Source organism: Peromyscus leucopus, chromosome 4, assembly GCF_004664715.2.
Source record: "Peromyscus leucopus breed LL Stock chromosome 4, UCI_PerLeu_2.1, whole genome shotgun sequence".
Classification (NCBI taxonomy): Eukaryota; Metazoa; Chordata; class Mammalia; order Rodentia; family Cricetidae; genus Peromyscus; species Peromyscus leucopus.
The window spans coordinates 144877687-144905618 of record NC_051066.1 but is presented as its reverse complement, the minus strand read 5'-3'; the positions used below and the strand labels follow the sequence as shown (position 1 = coordinate 144905618).

The 27932-nt window shown below is 44.4% G+C and overlaps 1 pseudogene; it reads right to left on the bottom strand.

The window, feature by feature from the left end:
- Positions 1–12719: 12719 nt before the first annotated feature.
- Positions 12720–13231, bottom strand: LOC114704227 (annotated as a pseudogene).
- Positions 13232–27932: the final 14701 nt, after the last annotated feature.

The following is a 27932-nucleotide window of genomic DNA, read 5'->3' as shown; positions in this document are numbered from 1 at the left end:
TCATTCTGTCTGTGGTCAATGCACTCTTTGGAGTAAATAGATATTTGCTCACATCTCCCAGGATAAGCTATAGGCCAGATTCTCTGGGAAGCTGAGCTGGAGTTCAGGGGCAGGTGAGTCATGGGAGGGTAATGCCGGTGGGTGGGAAGTAGAGATACTGATTTGATGAAGCCTGCCAGGCCAACAGGGAACTCTGAAGCAGTGGACAGTGCAGAGCCCACACCAGACAGGCATGTCTGGGTTATAGTATGTTAGTAGTGGCAGGTAGTAGCCCAATGGTTGTCAGAAACCTGAAGAGTTCTCTTCCCCATAGGGACCTCCAAGGAAAGCCAGACACTTGACTACACCACAGGAAAGAATTTCAGGACAAGTCAGAATGAAGCCAAGTTCGTGAGAGTACACACCTGTGATGTGGGTGGGCTCCTGGGGAGACTTGAAGCCAAAATCATGACAGTACACACCCCTGACATGAGTGGGTTCCTAGGGAGACTAGCACTTCACTGTCTTTACAATGACGGTATACGTGATTTGGCAGCTTTCCATATTCCTCAACAGATATAATTTACAGCAAGGTTTGAAGATTAAGCAAAGCTTAGAATGTAAGGTTTAAAAGTTAAGTGAGAACACATGAGGTGGTTTAATTATTTTTCTTAAAGGATTTTCTTTTGTAAGTTGTAGGGACCCAGTGCTAATACAGTTAAACTCAAGGTCACAAACATTCTAGCCCCGAGTTAGTTCAGTTCATTTTGTTGTTGTTGTTCTGTTCTGTTTTGTTTTTTTTTTCTAGCTGTCCTGGAACTCTCCCTGTAGAGCAGGCTGGCCTCAGACTCAGATGCCTGTCTCTGCCTCTCTGGGATTGAAGGACTGAAGGCGTGTACACCACCACCTGTTGTAGTTCATGTGCTTTAAACAACTTTTAGAGATATCTTTTGGGAAGCATACATTATCTTTGTTGGTAATTTGGGGCTGTATCAATTGTGTTGATGTTTCTTAACTCTTTGTCTGTGGGAAAGGCAAACTAGACCCCCCCAGTGTGCAAGATTTTCCTCCTTCTTGTGCCTCCTTGATTTTGCCTGTCTTCCTGTCCAGCCTTAGTACCACAGTCCAGTTCAGGAGGCACTGCCACAGCAGTCTTGAAGCAAGCCCTGAGTGTCCGCTGAGTAGACAGTCTCTTGCTGAGTGTGACCAAGGATTCTGGAACCCAAAGACTCACAGACACTTAAGAGAACACTCCGCCACTAACCTACCATCTCTGGGTTATTTGTCCCTCTTGAGGAGGGATCTGGTGGCTGACCCTTATACCCCAGGCCTCTGGGTAGCTCAGTGTCTGTAGAAACAGCTTAGCTCTCACTTGGTGGATTTCCCCTAACTCCATCCTCCATGCCTCACTATACCCTAGCTGTCACCCTCAGAGGGCTGGGGGTTGAGGCCACCGTACCTCCTCAGGCTAGGGAAGCTGTACTTCTCCATTCACAGAAAGAACATATGAGGAAGATCCATGGCACCCGAGGACCCCAAGAACCCTCAGAGTCCAATCCCAATCAGCCCAGCATTTTACCAGCTAGGTTGTGTCTGTCCAGGTCTGGCTCCAGAGAGAGGATATGTATAGCACCTTCCACCAAGGGAAAAAGGTTATCCGTTGTCATCTCTACCTGGAGTGCGGCCAGATGGGGCCAGTGGCCGGCTTCTGTGTCTCATGTGAGGTCAAACTATAAACTCCTTGGTATATCTGTCCACTTATTTGGGCCCCAGTAGGGGGCCCTGACTTTGGCCTAATAGCTGTGCTGAGTTGAATGCTCAGCTGTCTTTGAAGTTCATCACTCTGGACTTTCCAAGAAGCAGATGCTGAAGTGGCCCTAAAATCTGGATTTGAACTTGAACTTTGTTCTTTCTGAAAAGGGGGCTTTGAAGTTGGTGAGTATAACTGGCCCTCTTGCACTCAGCGTTCAGTTGTTAGTTAATTGCCCTCAGCTCATCATTGCCCATCTGCAAGAGTTAGCAGCTCTCCAATGCTGTTATCCCCCCTCCACACGGCCCAATCATCTGAGTCAGCTGACTGTCAGTGCGGCACTGATCCTTAGCTTGAATGGCCTTGCTCCAGTCCCTCCCCTGTACTAGCTCATTCTCTCAGGCCATTTTCAGGAGAGTTGTCAACTTGAGGCCTTGGCCACCATGTGTGGCCACCCCCTGGAAACCACCTGTTTACTATTCTCCTCGTTTGAACCACTTCACCCCTAGTTCCCACCTGGACTTTCCAAGAAGCAGATGCTGAAGTGGCCAGAGGTTTCTTGGGAAATCACACCTTTGAGAGGAGCAAGGAGGGAACTAGGGACAGTGATGGAAACCTGTTGACGTCTGAAACATCTGTCTGTGTGTTAAGAAGCACCGACTGCCAGTAAGAAAGGCTGACTATGTGAGCAGAAAAAGTGCCCACTGCTCCAGCTTTGCCCAGCTGGCCTCCGGAGACTCTTCACAGCTGGGCAAGCATTAGTCTCTGTGTCTGCTACCAAGGGGATGGCAGGGGTCAGGCAGACATTCCTGGGAGAACCTTGAGTTCTCCCTCTATGAGTTACTGTGTGTTATTTATGGGAATCCAGCTGAATATGGCTCCCAGGGATTATCTCCTTGGATTCTCCTGGATGGGATGGTAATCTGACCTCTCCTTAGGTCACACCTGCCAGATCTCCAGCTGGGGGAAGGATCTGGTTGGCTGAGGTCAGTGCAGTAGGCCCTCACACTGAGGACACCTGGTGAACTGTCAGGGCCACATGAGTACACGTACTATGGAGCTGCAGAGAAGCCCTTCATCAGAGCAGGGGACACATCCCACTGGGTGTCACTCTAGAGAGAGAGGACACTGATGCCGTGCACACAGCCCAGTGAGCAGCAATGTTCAGTGGCACTTTGAGTCCTCACGGCAAACTCCTGGATCCTAGACCTCAGGATATGTAAACGTAAGGGCAGAGTTTCTTGTGGGTTTGCTGGTTTGCTGCCCTTAAACATCCCGGTCTCTGGAGCGTCCAGGAGCTGTGAAAGACGGTAGTGATGGGGGATGCACCAGGCCTACTCTGACTACTCCAAGGTTAGCCATATCATACACATTGGTTCAGGTCTATGGGCATGTGGCAGAGAAGGGTCTGAGACGTTTGCCACCCAGAGGAAGTACAGCTTCTCTCCTCAACCCCAGGGCCTGCACAGCTGGCAAGTGAGGCTGGAGCTGCCCTGGGAATGAGGCCTGCCTCAGGCGCAGCCTCCAAGTGGACATGGGCAGACATCTAGAAGTCAAGTGGGTACCTCAGTTCAGCGGGCCCTGGTCACCTTTACTTTGAGATAAATAGCTGGATTGGAAGCTGCCACTTGTTCCCAGGTGTGAATAGAGTTCAAACTTGACAGAATCTAGAATCACTTGAAAAATAGGCTCTAGGCTGTATGTGAGGGATTTTCTTGATGATGACACTATAATTTCTGTGTGGAGACCCATCTTAATTATGGGCAGGATTGTGTCCTGGGGAAGGGATTCTGGAACGTGTAAGAAGGTAAGCTGAGCACAAGTGTGTGTGCATTTATTGTTCTTGGCTACTACAGAGGTCACATGATCAGTATTTCAAGCTCCTGATGCCTTGACTTTCAGGCCATGATAGACTGTACTTTGAACTGTGAACTAAAATAAAGCCTTAAGTTGATTTAAAAAAAAATTATATTCTTTTATTTGTGTAGGGGTGGGGTGCACATGCTCGCGTGCGTGCGTGTGTGTGTGTGTGTGTGTGTGTGTGTGTGTGTGTGTGTGTGTAGGCTGGAGGACAATTTATGGGGTTAGTTGTTCCCTTCCACCACATAGGTCCCATGAGGAACGAAGATCCTCATTTGATAAGAGTCTGAGGAGTGAGAGTTAAGCAGTGTATTTATGAGCAGCCTCAAAAGGCAGATGTGTGGTCGATATATTGTGCACCCCAATAAATAAACTTACCTGGGGCCAGAGAACAGAACAGCCACTGGATAGACATAGAAGCCAGGCATGGTGGCACACACCTTTAATCCCAGGACTTGAGATCTCATGTCTTGCTTGGGAAACACACTCCTTTAATCCCAGGAAGTAATGGCAGGTATATAAGGCATGAGGACCAGGAACTAGAGTTCTTTTTAAATTTTTAGGCTTTTAGCAACAGTTCAGCTGAGATCCATTCAGATGAGGACTCAGAGGCTTCCAGTTTGAGGAAACAGGATCAGGTGAGAAGTTGGCAAGGTGAGGTTGGCTGTGGCTTGTTCTGTCTCTCTGACCTTTCAGCATTCACCCCAATACCTGACTCGGGTTTGTTTTTTTTTTATTAATAAGACCTTTTAAGATTCTTGCTACACAGATGCTCTGACTGAGTACCAAGAGCAGTCTGTAAACTGAAACGCAGTACCTTCCTTCCCTCTTTGAATCATCAGGAGGGACAATTGTACAGTCTCCTAGCTCTCATCTGCCCTCGGTTGGCTCAGTTTGTCTTTTTCTCAACAAGAACTGTAGTGGTTTTGTCTCTGCACTTCACATCCTGTTTATTTATTTTTATTTTATTTTACAATACCATTCAGTTCTACATATCAGCCACGGGTTCCCCTATTCTCCCCCTCCCACCCCCTCCCCTTACTCCCAACCTACCCCCCATTCCCACCTCCTCCAGGGCAAATCCTCCCCCAAGGACTGCGATCAACCTGGTAGATTCAGTCCAGGCAGGTCCAGTCCCTTCCTCCCAGACTGAGCCAAATGTCCCTGCATAAACTCCAGGTTTCAAACAGCCAATTCATGCAATGAGCACAGTACTTGGTTCCACTGCCTAGTTGCCTCCCAAACTGATCAAGCCAATCAACTGTCTCACCTATTCAGAGGGCCTGATCCAGCTGGGGGCCCTCAGCCTTTGGTTCATAGTTCATGTGTTTCCATTCATTTGGCTATTTTTTTTCAATAATTGAGTAAAACTGAAATTTATTATAAGCCACAGTCATCCTAGGGACCTCCATGCTATATATATATATCCTCCATGGTCCTATGGGTTGTGGTCTGATTGTTCTTTATTTTATATCTAGAATCCACTTATGAGTGAGTACATACCATGACTGTCTTTCTGTGTTTGGGTTACCTCACTCAGGGTGATTTTTTTCTAGTTCCATCCATTTGCCTGCAAATTTCATGCTTTCATTGTTTTTCTCTGCTGAGTAGTACTCCATTGTGTATATGTATCACATTTTTTTTCATCCATTCTTCCGTTGACGGGCATCTAGGTTGTTTCCAGGTTCTGGCTATTACAAATAGTGCTGCTATGAACATAGCTGAGCATGTATCTTTATGGTATGAATCAGCATTCCTTGGGTATATGCCCAAGAGTGGGATGGCTGGGTCTTGAGGTAGTTCGATTCCTAATTTTCTGAGAAACCGCCATACTGATTTCCACAGTGGTTGTACAAGTTTACATTCCCACCAACAGTGGAGGAGTGTTCCCTTTGCTCCACATCCTCTCCAACATTGACTGTCATTGGTGTTTTTGATCATAGCCATTCTGACGGGTGTAAGGTGGTATCTCAGAGTCGTTTTGATTTGCATTTCTCTGATGATTAAGGATGTTGAGCATTTCTTTAAATGTCTTTCAGCCATTTGTGATTCTTGTTTTGTGAATTCTCTGTTTAGCTCTTTAGCCCATTTTTTAATTGGACTGTTCAGTATTTTGATGTCTAGTTTCTTGAGTTCTTTATATACTGTGGAGATCAATCCTCTGTCAGATGTGGGGTTGGTGAAGATCTTTTCCCATTCTGTTGGCTGTCTTTTTGTCTTATTGACTGTGTCTTTTGCCCTGCAAAAGCTTCTCAAGTTTGAGAGGTCCCATTTATTAATTGTTGTGCTCAGGGTCTGTGCTGTTGGTGTTTTATTTAGGAAATGGTCTCCGGTGCCAATGCATTCAAGAGTGCTTCCTACTTTCTTTTCTATTAAGTTTAGTGTAACTGGATTTATGTTCAGGTCTTTGATCCACTGGGACTTGAGTTTTGTGCATGGTGACAGATATGGATCTATTTGTAATCTTTTACATATTGACATCCAGTTATGCCAGCACCATTTGTTGAAGATACTTTCTTTTTTCCATTGTATAGTTTTGGCTCCTTTGTCAAAAACCAGATGTTCATATGTGTATGGATTAATGTCAGAGTCTTCAATTCGATTCCATTGGTCTGTATGTCGGTTTTTATACCAGTACCAAGCTGTTTTTATTACTATAGCTCTATAGTAGAGTTTGAGGTCAGAGATGATGATGCCTCCAAAGGTTGCTTTATCGTAAAGGATTCTTTTAGCTATCCTGGGTCTTTTGTTTTTCCATATGAAGTTGAGTATTTTTCTTTCCAAGTCTGTGAAGAATTGTGTTGGGATTTTGATGGGGATTGCATTGAATCTGTAGATTGCTTTTGGTAAGATTGCCATTTTTACTATGTTAATCCTACCTATCCATGAGCATGGGAGATCCTTCCATTTTCTGATATCTTCTTCAATTTCTTTCTTTAGAGATTTAAAGTTCTTATCAAAAAGGTCCTTCACTTGTTTAGTTAGTGTTATCCCAGGGTATTTTATATTATTTGTGGCTATTGTAAAGGGTGATGTTTCTCTGACTTCTTTCTCAGCCCTTTTATCATTTGTGTATAGGAGGGCTACTGATTGTTTTGAGTTGATCTTGTATCTTGCCACTTTACTGAAGGAGTTTATCAGCTGTAGGAGTTCCCTGGTAGAGTTTTTGGGGTCACTTATGTATACTATCATATCATCTGCAAATAGTGAAAGTTTGACTTCTTCCTTTACAATTTTTATCCCCTTGATCTCCTTTTGTTGTCTTATTGCTCTAGCTAGAACTTCTAGTACTATATTGAATAAATATGGGGAGAGTGGACAGCCTTGTCTTGTTCCTGAATTTAGTGGTATCGCTTTGAGTTTCTCTCCATTTAATTTGATGTTTGCTGTTGGCTTGCTATAAATTGCTTTTATTATGTTTAGAAATGTTTCTTGTATTCCTGATCTTTCTAAGACCTTTATCATGAAGGGGTGTTGGATTTTGTCAAAGGCTTTTTCAGCATATAAGGAGATGATCATGTGGTTTTTTTCTTTCAGTTTGTTTATATGGTGTATTACATTGACTGATTTTTGTATGTTGAACCATCCTTGCATCCCTGGGATGAATCCTACTTGGTCGTGATGGATAATTGTTTTGATGTATTCTTGGATTTGGTTTGCCAATATTTTGTTGAGTATTTTTGCATCAATGTTCACGAGGGAGATTGGTCTGTAGTTCTCTTTCTTTGTTGCATCTTTGTGTAGTTTGGGTATCAGGGTAATTGTAGCCTCATAAAAAGAGTTTGGTAGTATTCCTTCTGTTTCTATTGTGGAACAATTTTTTTTTTTTTTTTTTTTTTTTTTTTTTCGAGACAGGGTTTCTCTGTGTAGCTTTGCGCCTTTCCTGGAACTCACTTGGTAGCCCAGCTGCCTCGAACTCACAGAGATCCGCCTGCCTCTGCCTTCCGAGTGCTGGGATTAAAGGCGTGCGCCACCACCACCCGGCCTATTGTGGAACAATTTTAAGAGTATTGGTATTAGTTCTTCTTTGATGAAAGTCTGGTAGAATTCTGCACTGAAACCATCTGGTCCTGGGCTTTTTTTGGTTGGGAGACTTTTGATGACTGTTTCTATTTCTTTAGGGGTTATTGGTCTATTTAAATGGTTTATTTGGTCTTGATTTAATTTTGGTATGTGGTATTTATCTAGAAAATTGTCCATTTCTTCCAGATTTTCCATTTTTGTGGAGTAAAGGTTTTGGAGTATGATCTGATGATTCTCTGGATTTCCTCATTGTCTGTTGTTATGTCTCCCTTTTCATTTCTGATTTTGTTAATTTGGGTGCTCTCTCTTTGCCTTTTGGTTAATTTGGCTAGGGGTTTGTCTAACTTGTTGATTTTTTCAAAGAACCAACTCTTTGTTTCATTGATTTTTTTGTATTGTTCTCTTGTTTTCTATTTCGTTGATTTCAGCCTCAATTTGATTAACATCCTGTTTATTTTTTTTTTTTTTTTTTTTTTTTTTTTTTTTTTTTTTTTTTTTTTTTTTTCTATTTCGTTGATTTCAGCCCTCAATTTGATTAACATCCTGTTTATTTTTAAGCTGGCCAGACATGTGACCTTTCAGGCAAGCATGGCTGTAATTTTCTACTCTAACTTCTGGGGGTTTGGGGTGGGGGAGGGTAGCTGAGCTAACACATACCAAGCAAGGATGGGGTCTAGTGTGATCTGTTCACTTGTAAGCTTAAGGCACATTTGAAAATGAACCATCAGATTTTATTTCTAGCAGTCCCAGGGTTCAAACTCAGGTCATCGGGTCTGGTAACAATCACCTTTACCCACTGAACCATCTTACTGGCCCTTTTATATTGCTTTTTTTTTTCAGAGTGTTTTGTCAAAATAACAAGAAGAGAAACTAAGACACCAGCTGAAGAGACTCATAGGACCTCCTGTCACAGCCAACTCTGAGCTCAGGGGTTGTTCCAGGACTCTGCCTAACCTTCGGGGCTTAAAATAATGACAACTTTATTGGCATTTAATTAAAATATCCAATAACACACCCATTTAAAAATATAATTCACCAGGTGGTGGTGTCACACGTTTTTAATCCCAGCACTCGGGAGGCAGAGACAGGCGGATCTCTGAGTTAGAGGCCAGCCTGGTCTACAGAGTGACTTTTAAGACAGCCTGGGCTACACAGGGAAACCCTGTTTCAAAAAAATAAATAAATAAACAAGCAAACAAATAAAGTATGCTATTCAAACCTCATTATGGTTCCAAACTGTTTGCATACCCAGCAAGGAACCCATCACCCCATCACTGTTCTCTCAAGCTCCTTCTACTCATCCACTCTTAGGTATTTATGGGTTGTCTCCTCTGGACATTTTTGAAAAGTTTTTTTGCACTCTGATAAGCTTCTCCACCAATGCAGCAATCCAAATCAGACCAAATTAGAAAAAGTCCCAGTTTAATGGGTCAAGTGTTCCTGGGTGATTCTCCGGCCCCCCAGAGAGGGATGAGAGACTGGAAAACCATGTGTCTGTTTTCTGGGGTGCAGCTTCAATACCCTGTGGGAGTGGTCTTGAGCATGTCTGGGGTAGGAGCCATGTTTGGCGGGCTTTGAAGGGGCAGGTTGGGGAAACAGATGGGGGAGGGGAGTTGAGGTGGATCTTCCACCAGAACATTCCAGACTCTTTTTTTTTTTTTTTAAAGATTTATTTATTTATTATGTATACAGTATTCTGCCTACATGTATCCCTGCAGGCCAGAAGAGGGCATCAGATCTCATTACAGATGGTTGTGAGCCTCCACGTGGTTGCTGGGAATTGAACTCAGGTCCTTTGGAAGAGCAAGCAGTGCTCTTAACCTCTGAGCCATCTCTCCAGCCCCATACCAGACTCTTTGGGTATATCAATGCCAGGGTGCCAGGGACTGAGGTGGAGCTCCCACCAGAACAATTTTGTGTGAAGGGAACCACTTAAGATGTGGACTTTGTCTCGGGCTTTCTTCCTACAACATAAAGGTTTCCAGGTGACTCCTTGTTGAGACATGTCAGTAATCCCTTCCTTTGTAGCTGAATGATAATCTATCCTATAGAGACACTGTGTTTTATTTTTTGTTTAAAGATTTTAGTCCAGGCATGGTGGCACACACCTTTAATACCAGCACTTGAAAGGCAGAAGCAGGTGGATCTCTGTGAGTTCAAAGCCAGCCTGGGTCACAGCGAGATCCTGTCTCACCCACTTCCTCCCCTGCAAAAAAAGGTTTAGTTTTAGTTTTTTCTTACATGGATGTGTACCACATGGATGTGGTACCCACAAGAACCAGAAGAGGGCATCAGATCCCCCAGAACTGGAGTTACAGGTGGTTGTGAGCTATCTGATGTGGGTGTTAGGAACCAAATTCACATTCTATAGAAGAGCAGAAAGTGCTCTTAACTATTAGGCTGTCTCTCGAGCCCCTTGATGTTTGTTGTTGGCATTGTGTGTGGTTGTTTGTTTTGCTTTGAGACAGGGTCTTCCTATGTATCCTAGGATGTCCTGGAACTGACTATAGAGCCCAGGGTGGCTTCAAATTCATGGCAATCCACCTGCCTCAGTCCTCCCAAGAGCTAGAGTAACAGGAGTGTCCTAGCTTTCATATTTTACTTATCCATTCCTCAGTTGGTGGCCATTGGATCTTTTTCACTTTTTAGTTAGGCAGGACAGTGCTTCTATGAATTTGGTACTCAAGCTTTCGTGTGGACAGGTTTCATTTCTCCTGGGGACACACTGGGCATGGATTGCTGGGCCATTTGCTAACTGCTCAACCTTTTGAAGAACCACCAGCCTGTTTCCCAAGGGCAGTTCCATACCATGCTTTCATCAGCAGTGTGTATGGGGTTTTCATAACACATCAACATTGTGTTACTTGTTTTCTAATAAAAGACTACAAACGATTTAAAAATTTGTTTTATGCTTGTGCCTGTGTGGCTTGCCTGAGTTTGTGTGTACCATATGAATGCAAGGCCCACAGAGGTCAGAAGATGGTATCAGATCTCATGGAACTGCACTTACAGACAGATGGTTGTTGGCTGTAATGTGAATGCTGGGAATTGAACCCTTCTCACTCTTCTAGAACTTACTATGTAGACCAGGCTAGCCTTGAATTCAAAGAGATCTGCCTGCCTCTGCCTCCCTAGAGCTGGGATTAAAGGTGGGCACCACTATGCCTGGCTTAATAGGTGTGTGTGTGTGTGTGTGTGTGTGTGTGTGTGTGTGTGTGTGTGTATTCCTTAGGATTCTCATCTCATCATATTTTTCATTCTCTCTCCCTCCCCCTTCTCTCTCCCTCTCCCTTTCCTCCCTTGCTCCTTCTTCCCCCCTTCACAGTGCTAGCAAAGCCCCATGCATGCTAAGGAAGTGCTATATTACTGAGCTACATTCCTGGCTCTTAAAAAATGAAAAATGTTTTGTTTTTTTGAGAACAAGTTGCTAAGTTGCCTAGGCTGGCCTTGAACTTAAAACTCTCCTGCCTTAGTCTCCTGAGTAGCTGGGGATGACAGGCCTACAGCACCAGGACACCAGCTTCCTTAGGAGAAGCTTCCTTCAGTATACAAAATCCCATCATCTGCAGTTAGCTCTCTCTCTCTCTCTCTCTCTCTCTCTCTCTCTCTCTCTCTCTCTCTCTCTCTCTCTCTTTCTCTCTCTCTGTTTTTTTGAGACAGGGTTTCTCTGTGTTGTTTTGGTGCCTGTCCTGGATCTCGCTCTGTAGACCAGGTTGGCCTCACAGAGATCAAAGAGATCACCTGGCTCTGCCTCCTGAGTGCTGGGATTAAAGATGTGCGCCACCACCGCCCGGCCCTTGACTTCTTTCTTGTCTCTTGTTTTATTGTCACCTCTCTATAAGTCAGGGACTCAGAGAAGGAGAGTAACCCGATAAGCTACACAGTTAGAACTAGCAGCTGTGTCTGGAGCCCTGCAGAGCGGAGCCAACTGTGTCTCCCTGGCCGGGTCTCCTACCCACACTGGGGCCATCTCTTCTCCCTCTTAAGCTGTTCTCTGGCATCCTGGGGCTCATGCCAGCAAGTCTGAGGTCTGGTCTGGCCATAGGACCTAGGATGCGCTGGCATTTTCAGTGAAGTCTGTGAGGACCTCCTCTACCCCGCTGGCAGTACTCTTTGGAGCTTCCCTGACCTTAATGGGCCACACTGGGGAAGTTGACCCTTACTTGTCTGCACAGAACAAGCTGGATGCTGACACATCGGATGCCCCAGACGTTCTCTAAGGTGGAACTCTGCAGCCCTGGTCAGTTCAGTGTCAGAGTTTTTGCTCTGTCCTCTTGGAAGCCGAATCGGGGTCAGAAGCTGACCTGACCCCGCCCTGACCCTGGGAAGGCAGGGCTCAGCAAGTAAATGGGGCATCCTGAAACACCCCTGAGGCCAGTCAGACAGCGACAGAATCTAGTGTCGTGTCCGACACGCGACCCGACCCCCCCCACCCTCGTCCTGTGGGGCACAGAGTGGGAGAGAGCAGGCTGGGACTGCCCTTGTGGGGAGGGAAGGAAAGTGGGCAGGGCGAGGGGTGGGGTGGGCAGATGATCACCCAAGTGATTAGTAATAGGATCAGATGAGACTAGAGAAGGGCAGGGAGAATACCTCAGGCCTGACCCTGACTGGGGTGGTTCTGGGTATGAGAGTGGAGCCTCAAGCTAACTAACTAACCAGATAAAGACGGAATTGTGAAGTCCCCATGAAGGAAGCAGACAGGTGCACAATGTGGCAGAGCTCTGGTTATTACCTAAGCTACTTCAGGGAGGATTTATTTCGGTGCATGGTTTGAGGGGATACGTCCATCACGGTGGGGAAGGCATGGCGGCAGGAACATGAGGCAGAGGCGTCTGGTCACATGTACCCTCCGTTGGGAAGCAGAGAAAGACAGTGCTGCTACTCAGCTCTCAGTCTCCTTTTTATTTAGTTTGGGACTTCAGGCCATGGGATGGTGCCAACCACATGCATGATGGGGTTTCCCTTCTCAGTTAAGCCTCTCTGGAAATGCCCTCCAGCACACGCTCAGAGCTGTGTTTTCTTTTTTTTTTTCTTTTCTTTTCTTTTTTCTTTTCTTTTCTTTTCTTTTTTTTTTTTTGAGCTAGAAAACCACTTTATTTGTTCTGGGGAATTGTCCAGAATCCCCTCAGAACATCTGGAACTGCTTCTTGGTGCCAGCAGCCTTGGTGACCTTGAGCACATTGAAGCGGACTGTCTTGCTCAGGGGCCTGCACTCTCCCACAGTGACGATGTCGCCGATCTGTACATCCCTGAAACAGGGGGACAGGTGCACAGACATGTTCTTGTGGTGCTTCTCAAAGCGATTGTACTTCCAGATGTAATGGAGGTAGTCCCTGCGGATGACAATGGTCCTCTGCATCTTCATCTTGGTCACGACACCAGATAGGATCCCACCTCAGATGGAGACATTACCAGTGAAGGGGCATTTCTTGTCTATGTAGGTGCCCTCGATGGCCCCCTTGGGCGTCTTGAAGCCTAGACCGATGTTTTTGTAGTACCGAGGGAGTTTTTTCTTGCCGGTTTCTCCAAGCAGAACATGCTTCTTGTTTTGAAAGATTGTGGGCTGCTTTTGGTAAGCACGTTCCATCTGAATGTCCGCCATCTTCCTGGCAGCCTGAGGAAAAAGGCAGAGCTGTGTTTTCTATGTCATCCCAAATCTAGTCTAGTCGATGATTAAAATTATCTCTTGTGCTGGGAGCTGGAGAGATGGCTCAGAGGTTAAGAGCACTGCTTGTTCTTCCAAAGATCCTGAGTTTAATTCCCAGCAACCACATGGTGGCTCACAACCATCTGTAGTGAGATCTGGTGCCCTCTTCTGGCCTGCAGGGGTGTGTGCAGACAGAACACTGTATACATAATAAATAAATAAATCTTTTTTTAAAAAAATTACCTCCTGTAAACTCCAACTCGTGGAGTTCACAGGGCTGGGGCAGAGGATCATGACACATGCCGAAGGCACTCTGGCATCTGGCTGCCCGAGGGTAGCGTGCCTTGAAGGGACCATACAGCCAGCAGGGAGATTGTGGCGGCAGAATGGGGTTGCTACTCCATCTGGAAACCTGAAAAGGGTTTCCTGAGGAAAGAACCGGGGTCAAAGGGCTTCTTTAGGGGGACAGTCACCTTGGGAGCCCAGGGGCCACATAATGAGGAGCCCAACCTATGGTGATATTTTGCTTGTGATCTAACAAATAAAGCCTGCCTGAAGATCAGAGTGAGGAGCTAAGCCACTAGTTAGCCATAGAGGCCAGGCAGTGGTGGCACACACCTTTGATCCCAGCACTCAGGAGGCAGAGGCAGACAGATCTCTGTGAGTTCAAGGCCACCCTAGGATACACAAGATTGATCCAGTCTAAAAGAGCAACAGCCAGGCAGTGGTGGCACACACTTTTGATCCCAGCCCTTGGGATCTCATGCCTTTAATCTCAGCACTAGGGAGGTGGAGACAGGAAGTGATATGGCTGGGCAAAGAGGGGAATATAAGGCGAGAGGAGACAGGAGCTCAACCCTGTCTGAGGATTCCTAGAGGAAAGAAGTCTTTTCTAGTGACTGGCTACTCTGCTTCTCTCATCTCCAGGCAAGCTTTATTTGTTAGATCACAAACAAAATATCACCACACCAACCCAGTGTAATCACGGAGCTGTGTGATGCTCTGGGACACCTAGCCCATAGCCAGTGTGGCCAGCAGATGTGGAGGTAATGGACCTTCAGAGGGTTCTACACTTAGCCTCAAGTCCAGATGAGGCCCTGAACAGAGCAGAACAGAAGAGCTATGGACTCTGTGCACAGTTGTTCTCCTGACTCACAGATCTGTGGGTCTCTTCAGCCCCAGAACTGGCCACAGAGTAGCTGTGGGCAGCCATGACTTGAAGAGCACATCACAGAGAGCAGCAAGGTGCCATTGGCCAAACAAGTCTCCTCCACCTCCCTTAACCCCTGGCAGATGGCATCCGTCCCCTTTTCTTCTTGAGTGTGCAGTGACTTTGCCTATAGGGCTGAGGAGAGGCACTGGATTTATCTAGCTCCATTCCTACAGGCAACCCACAGGACTGCCCACAACCTAAACTGGCCTGTCCACTCTCCAGCCCTTCCATTGCTTTTGCTTAGCTCATGGTCCTGCCCAGAAGGCCAGCCTCTCCTCTCTCCTCTTCCAGGAAGCCCTCCTTGACTGGCGTGTGTGGTGACCTGTATTCCTCAGAAGCTCCGAGAGAAATCCATGGATGAAGAGAGCCACACTTGCTCTTATCACAGGCTGTGAAGGGACTGCCAAGGTCACTCACTGCCTTTGGTTTTGTCCCAAGGCTGCTGTTTGGCTACGGTGAGCATCGATAAAGTTTCACCTGGATATGTGGTGACATCATTTCTTGTATTGACTGGCACCCACCTGAGGCCAAGCCCTCCCCCTCAGTCTCTGCCTCTCCTCCCACCACGCATGCATCCTCCCTCCAGCCCTGCTGGCTCTCCCTCCCCACAGTCACCCTGTGATTTCGCCTGCTCTAATGCTTCCCTGAAGCTCCCTGGCTAACTTGCCTCATTTCTCTGATTCCTTTTACAGCAGTGCTCCTCCAGGGGCCACACCGCTCTCCTCCCCCACTACCCACCTGCCTCTATTCGGCAAAGCAGGCTTCTACTAAGACAGATATAGCTGTCAAGGTTACCAGTGACCTCCAGGATGCTAAGCCCCTTAAGCCCGACTGTGGGCAGGGAGTGGGTGCCCAAGCATGCTCTTCCTCTCCTTGCTGGCTGCTCCATCTCCCTGGGACATGGTGCCCAGCCCTGGCCTGGCCCTGTGACATTTGCTGAGGGATCTCCCCTGTGGGCAGTTATCCCCTGCAGCTCCCAGGATGCAGACTTCTCATTTACTTATGGTTGGCACACAGGGGAACCATACAAGTGCCCGACTTTCTACATGTATCCAGAATCCTAGTCTGACTGCGTGGACCCATCCACAGGCAGGACCTATCTCTGTTTTTGTTTGTATCACATGATATTCACCTGGCCTCTGCCCCATTTGGATTCCAGTGTGGGTGGGAGTGGGAGATTCCTTCAAAAACGTGATCCCTTGGGCTCTCCTCACTCCCACTGCCGTGGTGTATTGTGGTGCTCCTCCTGCCTCTGTTTCTTCACGTGCTTTTTCAGGGATGGCCCACCCCCCTGGGTCCCACCCTCCTCCTCCTCCTCAGAGAGGTTGGCTACTCATTTGTTGGCAAAGCAGTCCCACCTGGGCACCCCAGGCCCCTCTCTACCCACCCACATCAAGGCTCTGGACACTCAGTGGCTCATCAAGAAGATTCTAATGAAGGGCTGAAGAGATTGCTTGGTCAAGTACTTGCCTAAATGTCGAAGATGACTGAGCTTCTGTCTCCTAAGTTCTGGGACTACAGGTGTGTGCCCCAGGCTTGGTGACAGTAGGGACTGAACTCAGGGCTTTGCGGATGCTAGATTAGTACTCAACTGAGTCCATGCCCAGACCCTCTGGATTTTTTTTTTCTTCGAGACAGGGTTTCTCTGTGTAGCCCTGGCTGTCCTGGAACTCACTCTGTAAAGGCCTTGAACTCACAGAGATCCGCCTCTCTCTGCCTCCCGAGTGCTGGGACTAAAGGCATGAGCCACCACCGTCCAGCTGGAATTAAAAAAAAAAAAATCTATTTTACATCCCAGCCTCAGTTTCTCCTCCAAATCCCCTTTGAATTCTTTAATTTTTTTAAATTTTGTGTGTGTGTTCTTGCTTGAGGGTATTCCCATACTGTGGCACACATGGAAGTCAGAAGACAAGGTGTTGGATTTTGCTTTCTGCCATATGTGAGGCAGGGGCTTTCTTGTCTGCTGCTGAGATATGTATTCAAGTCTAACTCACTGACAAGATTCTAGGGGATTCTGTTGTCTCTGCTTTCCATTTTTCCATAGCAAAGCTCATATTTTAGACATGAGCCACAGAGTCCGACTTCTACAGATTTCTGGAATTGAAACTCAGGTTGTCAGGCTTGTGTGGCATTTTTACCTGCTGAGACACCTCCCTGCCCCTTTGACTTCTTTTTTATTTTAGATTTTTTAAGAAGTTAATATTTTGTTATTTTATGTGTATGAGTATTTGGCCTGCATGTATGTCTGTGCAACACATATGTGCCTGGTGCCTATGGAGGCCAGAAGAGGGCACCGGATCTCGAGCTGGAGTTACAGGCAGCTGTGAGGCACCATGTGGGTGCTGGGAATTGAGCCCAGGTCCTCCAGAAGAGCAGCCAGTGCTCTTAGCCACTGAGACATCTCTCCAACTCTTCTTTTATGTTTTGTACCCAGCTCTCCTGTCCCCTTTGACCCTGAACTTACTCCAGATGCCCGGAATATTCTGGAAGCCAAGGTGACTGACACGGCCATGTTTTCTGGCCCCACAGACTGAGCCCTCTGTCCTCCTTGCTGAGCCACCTCAAGATCTCTCTCTCTTTTTTTTTCCTCAGGGTTTCTCTGTGTAGTTTTGGTGCCTGTCCTGGATCTCACTCTGTAGACCAGGCTGGCCTCGAACTCACAGAGATCTGCCTGCCTCTGCCTCTTGAGTGCTGGGATTAAAGGCGTGCACCACCACTGCCCAAGATCCTTCATTGTTTGAAAGAGGCACTTGGGGCACTGTCCAGAGCTGAGTGAAACCACAAATTTATTTTCACTTTTTTCTTTCTGCCTTATCATGTTCTTACCATGATATCTTATAATTTCTACTCTGGGACCACAGTCCATGCTGTCAGTGGTTCTCACTCTGTACGCTCAGCCTTTGGACCTTGACTGGACAAAAAGGCTAAATTCCTGGCATTCAGGTAGCAGCTCATGGGGCTTAGTCTCCATAATCATGCAAGCCACTACCTCATTATGTCTACAGCCAACCGGGCACAAGGGTACTTTGCTCAGCGGTGGGCTGTATGGACAGTGGAGGTGCCATAAGATTATAGTGGAGATGGAAAACTCCTGATGCCTAGTGGCATTATAACCATCACAGGGCAATGCACCCTTCACATATTTGTGGTGGTACAGATAAATCTTTTATGCTGTCTATTAAAGCACAATGTATGATTAGGCACAGAACATAGTGCTTGATAATGATTATAAACACTAGTTACTGGTTTACAAATTTACTATATTGTACATTTTATCACAGTGTGAATCCCTTCTTCTAAAACTAAATACTATAAATAGCTTGTGGCAGTGAGCTATAAGCAGTAGCCTCATGTATCTGTGTGTGACATGTCTTGTGGTATCATGAATTAGCCCCAGGTTATTGGTTTACAATAGTCCTGGAAGCAACATATGCATATATAACCTGTGCATCCGATGACATTCACACAGTGAAGAAATCATCTATGGATGCTTTGTTCAGGCTGTACCCCTGCTGCTAAGTCTCTTGTCTATTCCGAAGAACCCTATGATGGTTAATCTTGGTTGTTATCTTGATTGAGTTTGGGATTGACTAACAGACACAGCTCTTAGAGGGTAGATGTCCAGTTTATTTTAACTGTCAAGTTGACACAGCTATAAGAAATGGGTCTGAGGTCTCAAGAAAATGACCAATTCAAAGTATTTCAGCAAGGCAAGTTTCGTTTCTGCAGAAGGCTGTGTAGCCATGCTTCATCAAGCAAGCACACCCAAGAGGTATGTCTGGGTTCTTATTCCTGATGCAAAGGGGTCCTGTGCCCCATTCTGAGTGTTCAAAGCTAACCTCATATTCTTATGTGATTGGCTAATAGAAGCACAGTTTCTATGGAGAAAAGAGAGGAACATATACTTTGATTTCGAGAAGTGCTGACCCTGGGGGAATTTGAATTTCTGCCAAGTGGCTTCCTTACAAATTTTTGGGTGGAGTTTCATCTTATTTAATTGTTTGATGAGAAGTCAGTACATCTGTTTACATTTTTCACACAGCCTCCAGTCTTCTGAGAAGGAAAGCTCCAGTTGAAGAATTCTCTAGATCAGAGTGGCCTGTGGGATTATCTGAGTCGATGCAGGAGAGACCAGTCCACTGTGGGCGGCATCATTCCTCAGTCAGATGGTCCTGGTTGAATAAGAAAGCTTGCTGTGAGCTTGTGAGTAGCCAGCAAGCAGCATTCTTCCTGCTTCAAGTTTGAGTTCTTGCCTGACTTTCCTCAATGATGGACTGTGACCTGGAAGTGTAAGCCACAGAAGCCCTTTCCTCCCCTGGACTGTGACCTGGAAGTGTAAGCCACATAAGCCCTTCCCTCCCTTAAGGTGCTTTTGGTTAGAACATTTAATCACAGCAACAGAAAGGAAACAAGAATATGAGCAGGTAATTTCTGGAAGGATTAATCAAGGGGGAAAACCCTCTCCCAGAGAGAGCAGCATCTGGTGGTAGCCCAGATATAAAGAAATCTGAGGGAGGGCTGGAGAGTGGCTCAGCAGTTAAGAGCACTGTTTATTCTTCCAGAGGACAGGGGTTCAATACCCAGCACCAACCTGACAGCTCACAACTGCCTATAACTCAAGCTCCAGGGGATTCCAGGCCCTCATCTTTCTCCGAGGGCATTAGGCACACACATGATGCACACACATACATGCAGGCAAAACACCCCTATAAGTAAAATAAGAACTAATTTAGTACTTATTAGTCACGGCTCTCCAGAGATCAGGGCTTGAGCCCCAGCTAGGAGCTCATGTGTGAGTGTGTTAGCTAAGGAATGACAGAATGGACAGAGAAAATGGGAGAGCCTGGGTGAACTGCTGAATTGCTCACCAGCTGGAGAGATTGAACCGTTTGTTCAAATCATAGACTGAATCTTAATCTAATGAGTCCAGACTGAAGTGTTACTCCGTCACTCCCAGCTCCCATTGGCCAAAACCTCCCCATCATTTGGGAGGGGGTGCTGAGTGTCACATTCTGGTCTTGTGTTGGGTGGGCCTGGGGATCAGGGTAGGGGATGATGGCAGCAGAGCTAGAGGGTGCAGCTGTGGGAAACTGACTGACATCTGCATTTATCTCCAGAATCCAAGGTGTAGCCATGAGAATTTGAAGAGGTGACCAAAAAATGCCAACCAACTGTCAATGTTTATTTACATGTTTATATGCTTACATGACTTTCATATTTATTAGTAAATTTTAAACATGAAGCAAAAAGTGAAAATTATTCTCCATGGGGGGTTGATTCATTCTCAAAGCTCTGAAGGAGAATCTATTCCCAGAGTCTCCCAACACCAGTCACTCAGGTAGGGATACTCCTTGAAGTTCCTGTTAATCACCCCCCCCCACTTTCTTATAAGGGAGATGATGACCTCATTTCAAGTCTTTTTTTTTTATAGGCAAGGTCTTGCTATGTAGATCTGCCTGCCTCTGCCTCCCAAATGTGATTTTAAAGGCTTATGACATCATGCCTGGTTTCCAAGATTCTTTTTTTTTTTGTATTTTAAATGATTTATATTTTTATTTTATGTGCATTGGTATTTTACCTGCATGCATGTTGTGTGATCCCCTGGAGGTAGAGTAACAGGCAGTTTTGAGCTGCCATGTGGGTGCTGGGAACTGAACTCAGGACTTCTTCACTGCTGAGCCATCTCTCCAGCCCCACCAATATTCTTTTTAAATGACTAATACTAATTCTATTTTCTAACAGGTAATTTTTCTGCTGCCTCAGCATTTTCCCCTCAGACAACATGAAAGCTTTAGAACTGGATCACTCAGCCCCTTTTCTTCTAGTTTCCCACACTCCAAAATGCTGTGTTTCTGAAGGCCGGCATCCTTTGGGGTCAGCAGTTGGGCTCCACACTCAAGCCTAGACACTATCTTCTCTGTAGTTTTGGGCTTTTTTTTTTTCCTTCAAAAATTATCTTTGTCTGTCAGCCTGCCATAGCTCTTCTGCTTCTGATTGTAGCTTCGTTTTCCTTGGTGTACCGGTGGCTATGGCCCTTCTCAAACTGGGACACTTCATGAGGCTGATGCTTATGGAGTTAGGACTTAGAGATTTTAATATATATGCATTTGTTCCTCTCCTCTCAGTCCCTGCCAGTCACCATACTGGTTTATGTTTCTGTGGATGTGGTGACCTCAAATACCTCTTTTAATCATACAAGATGTATTGTTTGATGGTTGGCTTATTTTATTTCAGTACTCAGTATTGAAATATAAGTATTTTCCCACAGAATATATCCTGATTACAGTTTTCCTTCCTTCTACTCCTCCAAATTCCTTCCCATCTCCCCTCCCATCTGGATCTCTCCCTTTCTGTCTCTCAGAAAATAAACAGGCTTCTAAGAGATAATAATAAGATATAATAGGATAGAAGAAAAACTAGCACATTGGAATTGGACAAAACAAACAGAAGGAAAAGAGCCCAAGAGAAAGCACAAGAAACAAAGACCCATTCAACTGAGCAGAAATCCCATAAAAACACTAAATTGGAAGCCATAATATATATGCAAAGGACCTGGTGCAGACCTGTGCAGGTCCAGTACACGCTGCCTCAGTCCCTATGAGTCTCTATGTGCTTGGATCATGTTGATTTAGAAGGACTTGTTTTTTTGGTGTCTGTCATGCCCTCCAGCTCTTATTTTCTTTCTGCTTCCTCTTCCACAGGGTTCCCTGAGCCCCAAGGGGAGGAATTTGATGGAGACATCCCATTTGGGACTGAGTATTCTCTCATTTTATGCATAATGTCTGGTTGTGGGTCCCTGTATTTGTTCCTATCTGTGGCAGGAGGAAGCTTCTCTGATGATGGCTGAGCAAGGCATTGATCTGCGAGTATAGCAGAATGTCAATAGGAGTCATTTTATTTTATTTTATTGGTTTTTTGAGACAGAATTTCTTTGTGTTGCCCTGGCTGTTCTAGAACTAGCTCTGTAGAGCAGGCTGGCCAGAAACGCACAGAGATCTGTCTGCCTTTGCTTTCCTAGTGCTGGGACTAAAGGCGTGAGCCACCACTGCCTGGCAACAGGAGTCATTTTATTGCTGTTTCCTCCCTCCCTACCTTCCTAAGAGCAGTAGTATTTGGTTTTATCTCAGATCCCTGGGCTATGTAGATTCAGGTTCTTGGTCACCCAAGCAGTGTTGGGTGTGGGTCCATCTCATAGAGCAGGTGTCAGTCAGTCAAATCCGTTCTTGGTTGGTCACTTCCACTAGTTTTGTGCCACTATTGTGCTAGCAAACCTTTCAGGCAGGACACCACTGTTGATCAAAGGTGTAAGGCTGGGTTGGTGTTTACATTTCTCTTTTGGTAGCATGCAGTGTACTTTCTTGTACCAACGACACTAGAACATAGGGTGAAGGCTTTATGTAGGCACTATTCGACTTCTCCATGTTCAGTGAGTTGTGTAGGTGTTGTCCTCAGTAATGGGGTCTTGCTGTCAGTTTGTAGAAAGCAACCTATAGTCTTGGCAACAGCCTGGTTTGTTTGGGGGCTCCCATGGCACCCCTTTGACCAACAACTCAATTAGACGTAAGCCAGTCCCAGGACTGGAACCTTCATTAAGTGACAAGAGATGGCCAGGTAGGGCTTTGTCTCCACCATTATTTGGCAATTTCATTTAGATTTCTTTCATCCATGTATATATTTTAGGAAACATCTCCTGTATTAGGTTTCCATATTACCCCTCAAATGGCCATTAATTTTAGCTGTCACTCCCCATATTGAATTTCATGATTTCATTTTTTTTTTGTTTGTTTTTGTTTTTTGAGACAGGGTTTCTCTGTGTAGCTTTGCGCCTTTCCTGGAACTTGCTTTGTAGCCCAGGCTGGCCTCAAACTCACAGAGATCCGCCTGGCTCTGCCTCCCAAGTGCTGGGATTAAAGGCATGTGCCACCACTGCCCGGCTGATTTCATCTGTTTTAATGGCTGAGTAATACTCCATTTTGTAAATGTACCACATTTTCTTTTTCCATTCTTCTGTTGGGGGCATCTAAGTTGCTTCCAATTTATGGCTATTATGAATAGAGCAGTAATAGTCTCTATAGTAGGATGAAGTGTCCTTTGGGTGTGTGCCTAAAGTGGTATAGCTGGATCTTGAGACAGATTAATTTCCATCTTCCTGAGGCACCGTCATGCTGATTTCTATAATGGCTGTACAAGTTTGCACTCCCTCCAGCAGTGGATGAGAGTTTCCCCTTACTCCATAACCTCGCTAGCAGGAGCTGTCACTTGTTTTATTGATCTTAGCAATTCTGATGGGTATAAGATGAAATCTCAAAAAGGTTTTATTTGCATTTCCCTAATGGCTAAGGATGTTGAACATTTCAAGTGTTTCTTATCCATTTGAGTTTTCTCTTTTGAGAATTGTCTGTTTAGAAATGTACCCTATTTTTTAATTGGGTTGTTTACTTGATATCTAGGTTTTTGTTGTTGTGGTGGTGATTTGTTGGTTTGTTTTTTCAGACAAGGTTTCTCTGTGTAGCCCTGGCTGTCCTGGAACTAGCTTTGTAGACCAGGCTGGCCTCAAACTCACACAGAGATCTGTCTGTCTTTAACTCCTGAGTGCTGGGACTGACAGTGGGTGCTACTGCCACCTGGCCTAGATTTTTAGTTCTTTATATATTTTGGATATTAGCTCTTGTCTTAGGATTTCTATTGTTGTGAAGAGACATAATGACCTTGGCAATTCTTATATAGGAAAACATTTACTTGCAGTGGCGGCTTACAGCTTCAGAGGTTTAGTCCATTATCATCATGGCGACATGGTGCCGTGAAGGCAGACATGGTGCTGGAGAAGGAGCTGCTACTTGTTGATATGCAGGCAACAGGAAGTAGACCGTCTCACTGGGCGTGGCTTGAGCATATATAAATCCTCAAAGTCTGCCTCCACAGTGAAACACTTTATCCAACAAAGCCACACCTCCTAATAGTGCCACTCCCTTTGGGGGCCATTTTCTTTCAAACCACCACAGCTTTCTATCAGATGTGTAGTTGTTAAAAAAATCTTTTCCCATTCTGTAGGCTGTCACATTGTACAAACGATGGTGCCCTCTGCTGTGTAGGAGCTTCTCAGTCTCACGAGGGCCCATTTATTAATAGTTGATCTTAGCACCTGTGCTAATGATGTCCTGTTCAGAAAGTCTTTTCCTGTGCCAGTGGGTTCAAGGCTATTCCCCACCTTCTCTTCTATATATCTTCAATGTATCTTACTTTATGTTGAGGTCTTGGATCCATTTAGTTGAGTTTTGTGCAGGGTGATAAGTATGGATCTATTTGGATTCTTCTCCTTGTAGCTGTCCAGTTTGACCAGCACCATTTGTTGAAGATGTTTTCTTTTTTTCCAGTGTGTATTTCTGGCTTCTTTATAAAAAATCAGGTGTCCATAGGTGTGTGGCTTTATGTCTGGGTCTTCAATTCCATTTCATTGACCAACATGTCTCTTTTGTGCCAATACCATGTGGTTTTTATAATTATATCTCTGTAGTACAACTTGAAATCAGGGTTGATGATACCTCCAGAAGTTCTTCTATAATTCAGGATTGTTTTAGCTATCCTGGGTTTTTGTTTCCATATGAAGCTGAAAAGTATCCTTAAGATCTGTAAGGAATACTGATGGAATTTTGATGGGGACTGCATTGAATCTGTAGACTGCTTTTGGTAAGATTGCCATTTTTGCTATATTAATCCTACCAAACCATGAGCATGGGAGATCTTTCCATCTTCTTGTATCTTGTGTTTCTTCCTTCAGTGTTTTTATCACTTGTTTGGTCAGAGTCACCCTGAAATATGACACTATTGTGAAAGGTGTTGATTCCCTATTTTTCTCAGTCCAAAGGACAGATATTGATTTTTATGAGTTAATCTTGTATCCAGCTACTTTGCTGATGGTGTTTTTCAGCTGTCAGAGTTCCCTGGTGGAATTTTTAGGATCACTTGTGTATATTATCATTTCATCTGAAAATAAAGATACTTTGACTTCTTCCTTTCCAATGTGTATCCCCCGATCTCCTTCAGTTGACTTATTGCGCTAGCTAATACTTCAAGTACTGTATTCAGTAAGTATGGTGATAGTGGACAACCTTGTTTTATTCCTGATTTTAGTGGAACTGCTTTGAGTTTTCTCCATTTAAGTTAATGTTGGTTATGGGCTTGCAAAAACTGCCTTTATTATGTTGAGGTATGCCTCTTGTATCCCTAATCTCTCCAGGACTTCTATCATGAAAGGGGGTGAATTTTGTTAAAGGCCTTTTCTACATCTAATGAGAGGACCATGTATTTTTTTGTCTTTTCAGTTCGCTTATATGGTGGATTATATTTACTGATTTTCATATGTTTGAGCCATCCCTATATCTTTGGGACAAAACCTACTTGATTGTGGTGGATAATCATGTTCCTAGATTCGGTTTGCAGATACTTTGAGAAATTTTGCATCTATGTTCATAAGGGAAATTGCTCTGTAATTCTCTTTATTTGTTGAGTCTTTAAGAGGTTTGGGTATCAATAACTGTAGTCTTATAAAATGAATCAGGCAATATTCCTTCTGCTTCTATTTTGTGGAATAATTTGGTTAACTCATCTTTGAAAGTCTGGTAGAATTCTGTGCTAAAACCATGTGTCCCTGAGCTTTTATTTTTATTGTTGTTGAGAGATTTTAATGACTGCTTCTGTTTCACTAGAGGTCATATAGGAGTACTTAAATTGCTTATCTGATCTTGATTTAACTTTGGTCAGTGGTCTATATTGAGAAAATTATACTTAGATTTTCCAATTCGGTGAAGTAGAGGTTTTTAAAGTATGTCTTTATGTGAGGGTTCAGTCTCTGTTCAGATGGTGTCACTAAAATGACAGGGAACATTGGAAGAGCCAACACCTCCTGCCACTGTTTGAGCAGACCTGAGTCTCTGGAACACTAATGGATGACTCACAATGGAGTCCAGGCTAACTGGAGACCCTCTAATTTGGTGTCAAAGCCCAGGACATTGCTTCTTCCTGCCCTTTGTCTGCAGACACACTGCCTGGATATACTGCCTCCGTACAACCTCACATAAAGTGGATTATGTGCTGTTCAGACTCACTGGATAGTAATTCAATATGACCTTAGCTGATTGGATAATGTATGCATATATGCTAGTGAACATACATACACACTAAACCAGATCTGTACCTCAATGCTCGTCTCTGGAGCCTGCTGCCCAAGAAACTAATGGTGACTCTGTCTTCCTCCCCACTTCCCCACCGAGCTGTTGGTGAGAGGGAGAGAACCCTACACTTAAGATTCATTGGGTTTCTGTGGTGTCTGTTGTTATGTCTCCCTTTTCATATCTAATTTTTTTCTCTTTGTTTTTTTGAGACAAGGTTTCTCTGTGCAATAGTCCTGGCTGTCCTGGAACTTGCTCTGTAGACCAGGCTAGCCTCGGACTCACGGAGATCCACTTACCTCTGCCTCCCGAGTGCTGGGAGTAAAGGCCTGCACTACCACCACCCAGCTTTTCTAATTTTGATATTCACTCTCCACCTTTTAGCTGATTGGATAAGGGTTTGCCAATCTTATTGATTTTCTCAAAGAACTAACTCTTAGTTTCATTGATTCTTTGTAATTTTTTGTTTGTTTCTATTTTTTTGATTTCAGCCCTGAGTTTATTTCTTACTGTCTATTATTTTTGGGTGTGATTTCTTCTTTTTGTTCCTGAGTGAGTGCTGGGATTAAAGGTGTGTACCACTATGCCTGGCTTCCAATTTTTTTATGTAGGTATTTAGTGCTATGAATTTGCCTCCTTGAACTTTCCATTGTGTGTCATAAGTTTGAGTATAGTGTGCATTCATTTTCACTCAATTCTAGGAAGTCTTTAGTTTCTGTCTTGATCCATTTTTCATTCAGTAATGAGTTGTTCAGTTTCTGTGAGTTTGTAAGCTTTCTGTTGTTTCTGTTGTGATATCCGGCCTTAATGTGTGGTGGTCAGAAAGGATGCAGGGAGTTATTTCAGTTTTCTTCTATCTATTGAGACTTTCCTTGTGTCTGAGTATGTGGTCAATTTGGGAGAAAGTTCTATGAGGGACTGAGAAGAAAGTATATTCTTTTATATTTGGGTAAAATGTTTTATAAATATCTGCTAGGTCCATTTGGTTTATAATGTCAGTTAGCTCCAGCACTTCTCTGTTTAGTTTTTGTCTGGATGACCTGGCTGTTGGTGAGACTGAGATATTGAAGTCTCCCACTATCAGTGTGTGAGAGTCAATATGTGATTTAAGCTGTAGTAGTGTTTCTTTTATGAATCTGGGTGCCCCTGTGTTAAGAATTGAAATGCCAGGTGGTGGTGGCATACACCTTTAATCCTAGCACTTGGTATTAAACCAAACAACCAAACAACCAACCAAACAAACAAAAGAATCAAAATGTCCTCTTGGAGGATTTTTCCACTCATGAGTATATAGTGTCTGTCTTAGTTAGGGTTTCTATGCTGTGAAGAGACACCATGAACATGGCAACTCTTATAAAGGAAAAAACATTTAATTGGAGTGGCTTACATTTTCAGAGGTTTAGTCCATTATCATCATGGTGTGACATGGTGGTGTGCAGGCAGATGTGGTGATGAAGAAGTAGCAGAGTGTTCTTCATCTTAACTCACAGGCAACAGGAAGTGGTCTGAAATACTGGGCATGGCTTGAGCAATTATGAGACTTTAAAACCTACCTCCACAGTGGCACACTTATTCCAGAAAGGCCATATCTACGTCAACAAAGTCACATCGCCCAATAGTGCTGCTCCCTTTGGGGGGGAGGCATTTTCTTTCAAACTACTACAGTGTCCTTCCCTATATCTTTTGATTAGTTTTGATTCAAAGTCTATTTTGCCAGATATTAAAATGGCTACACCTAACAAGGTAGTGATGATTCATGCCTTTGATCCCAGCACTTGGGTGGCAGAGGCATGCAAATCTCTGAGTTCAAGGCCAGCCTAGTCTACGGAGCAAGTTCCAGGACATCCAGGGTTACACAGAGAAACCTATCTCAACAAAACAAAACAAAACAAAACAAAACAAAACAAAACAAAACAAAACAAAACAAAACAAAACAAAACAAAACAAAACAAAAATGGCTACACCAGCTTGCTTCTTAGGTCCATTTTCTTGAAATATTTTTTTCTATCACTGAGGTGATGTCTATCCTCAATGTTAAGGTGTGTTTCCTGGATGCAGGAAACACATGCTGGATCCTGTTTTCACATCCATTCTGTTAATCTGTGTTTTTTTGTTTGTTTTCAAATTCGGGAGAGACCATTGATATTGAGAAATATCAATGATCAATGTTTATTGATTTCTGTTCTTTTGGTGTGTGTGTGTGTGTGTGTGTGTGTGTGTGTGTGTGTGTGTGTGTGTTTCCTTCCCCTCTTTTTGCTGGTTTATGATTATTTATTCTTTTTGTGATAAAAT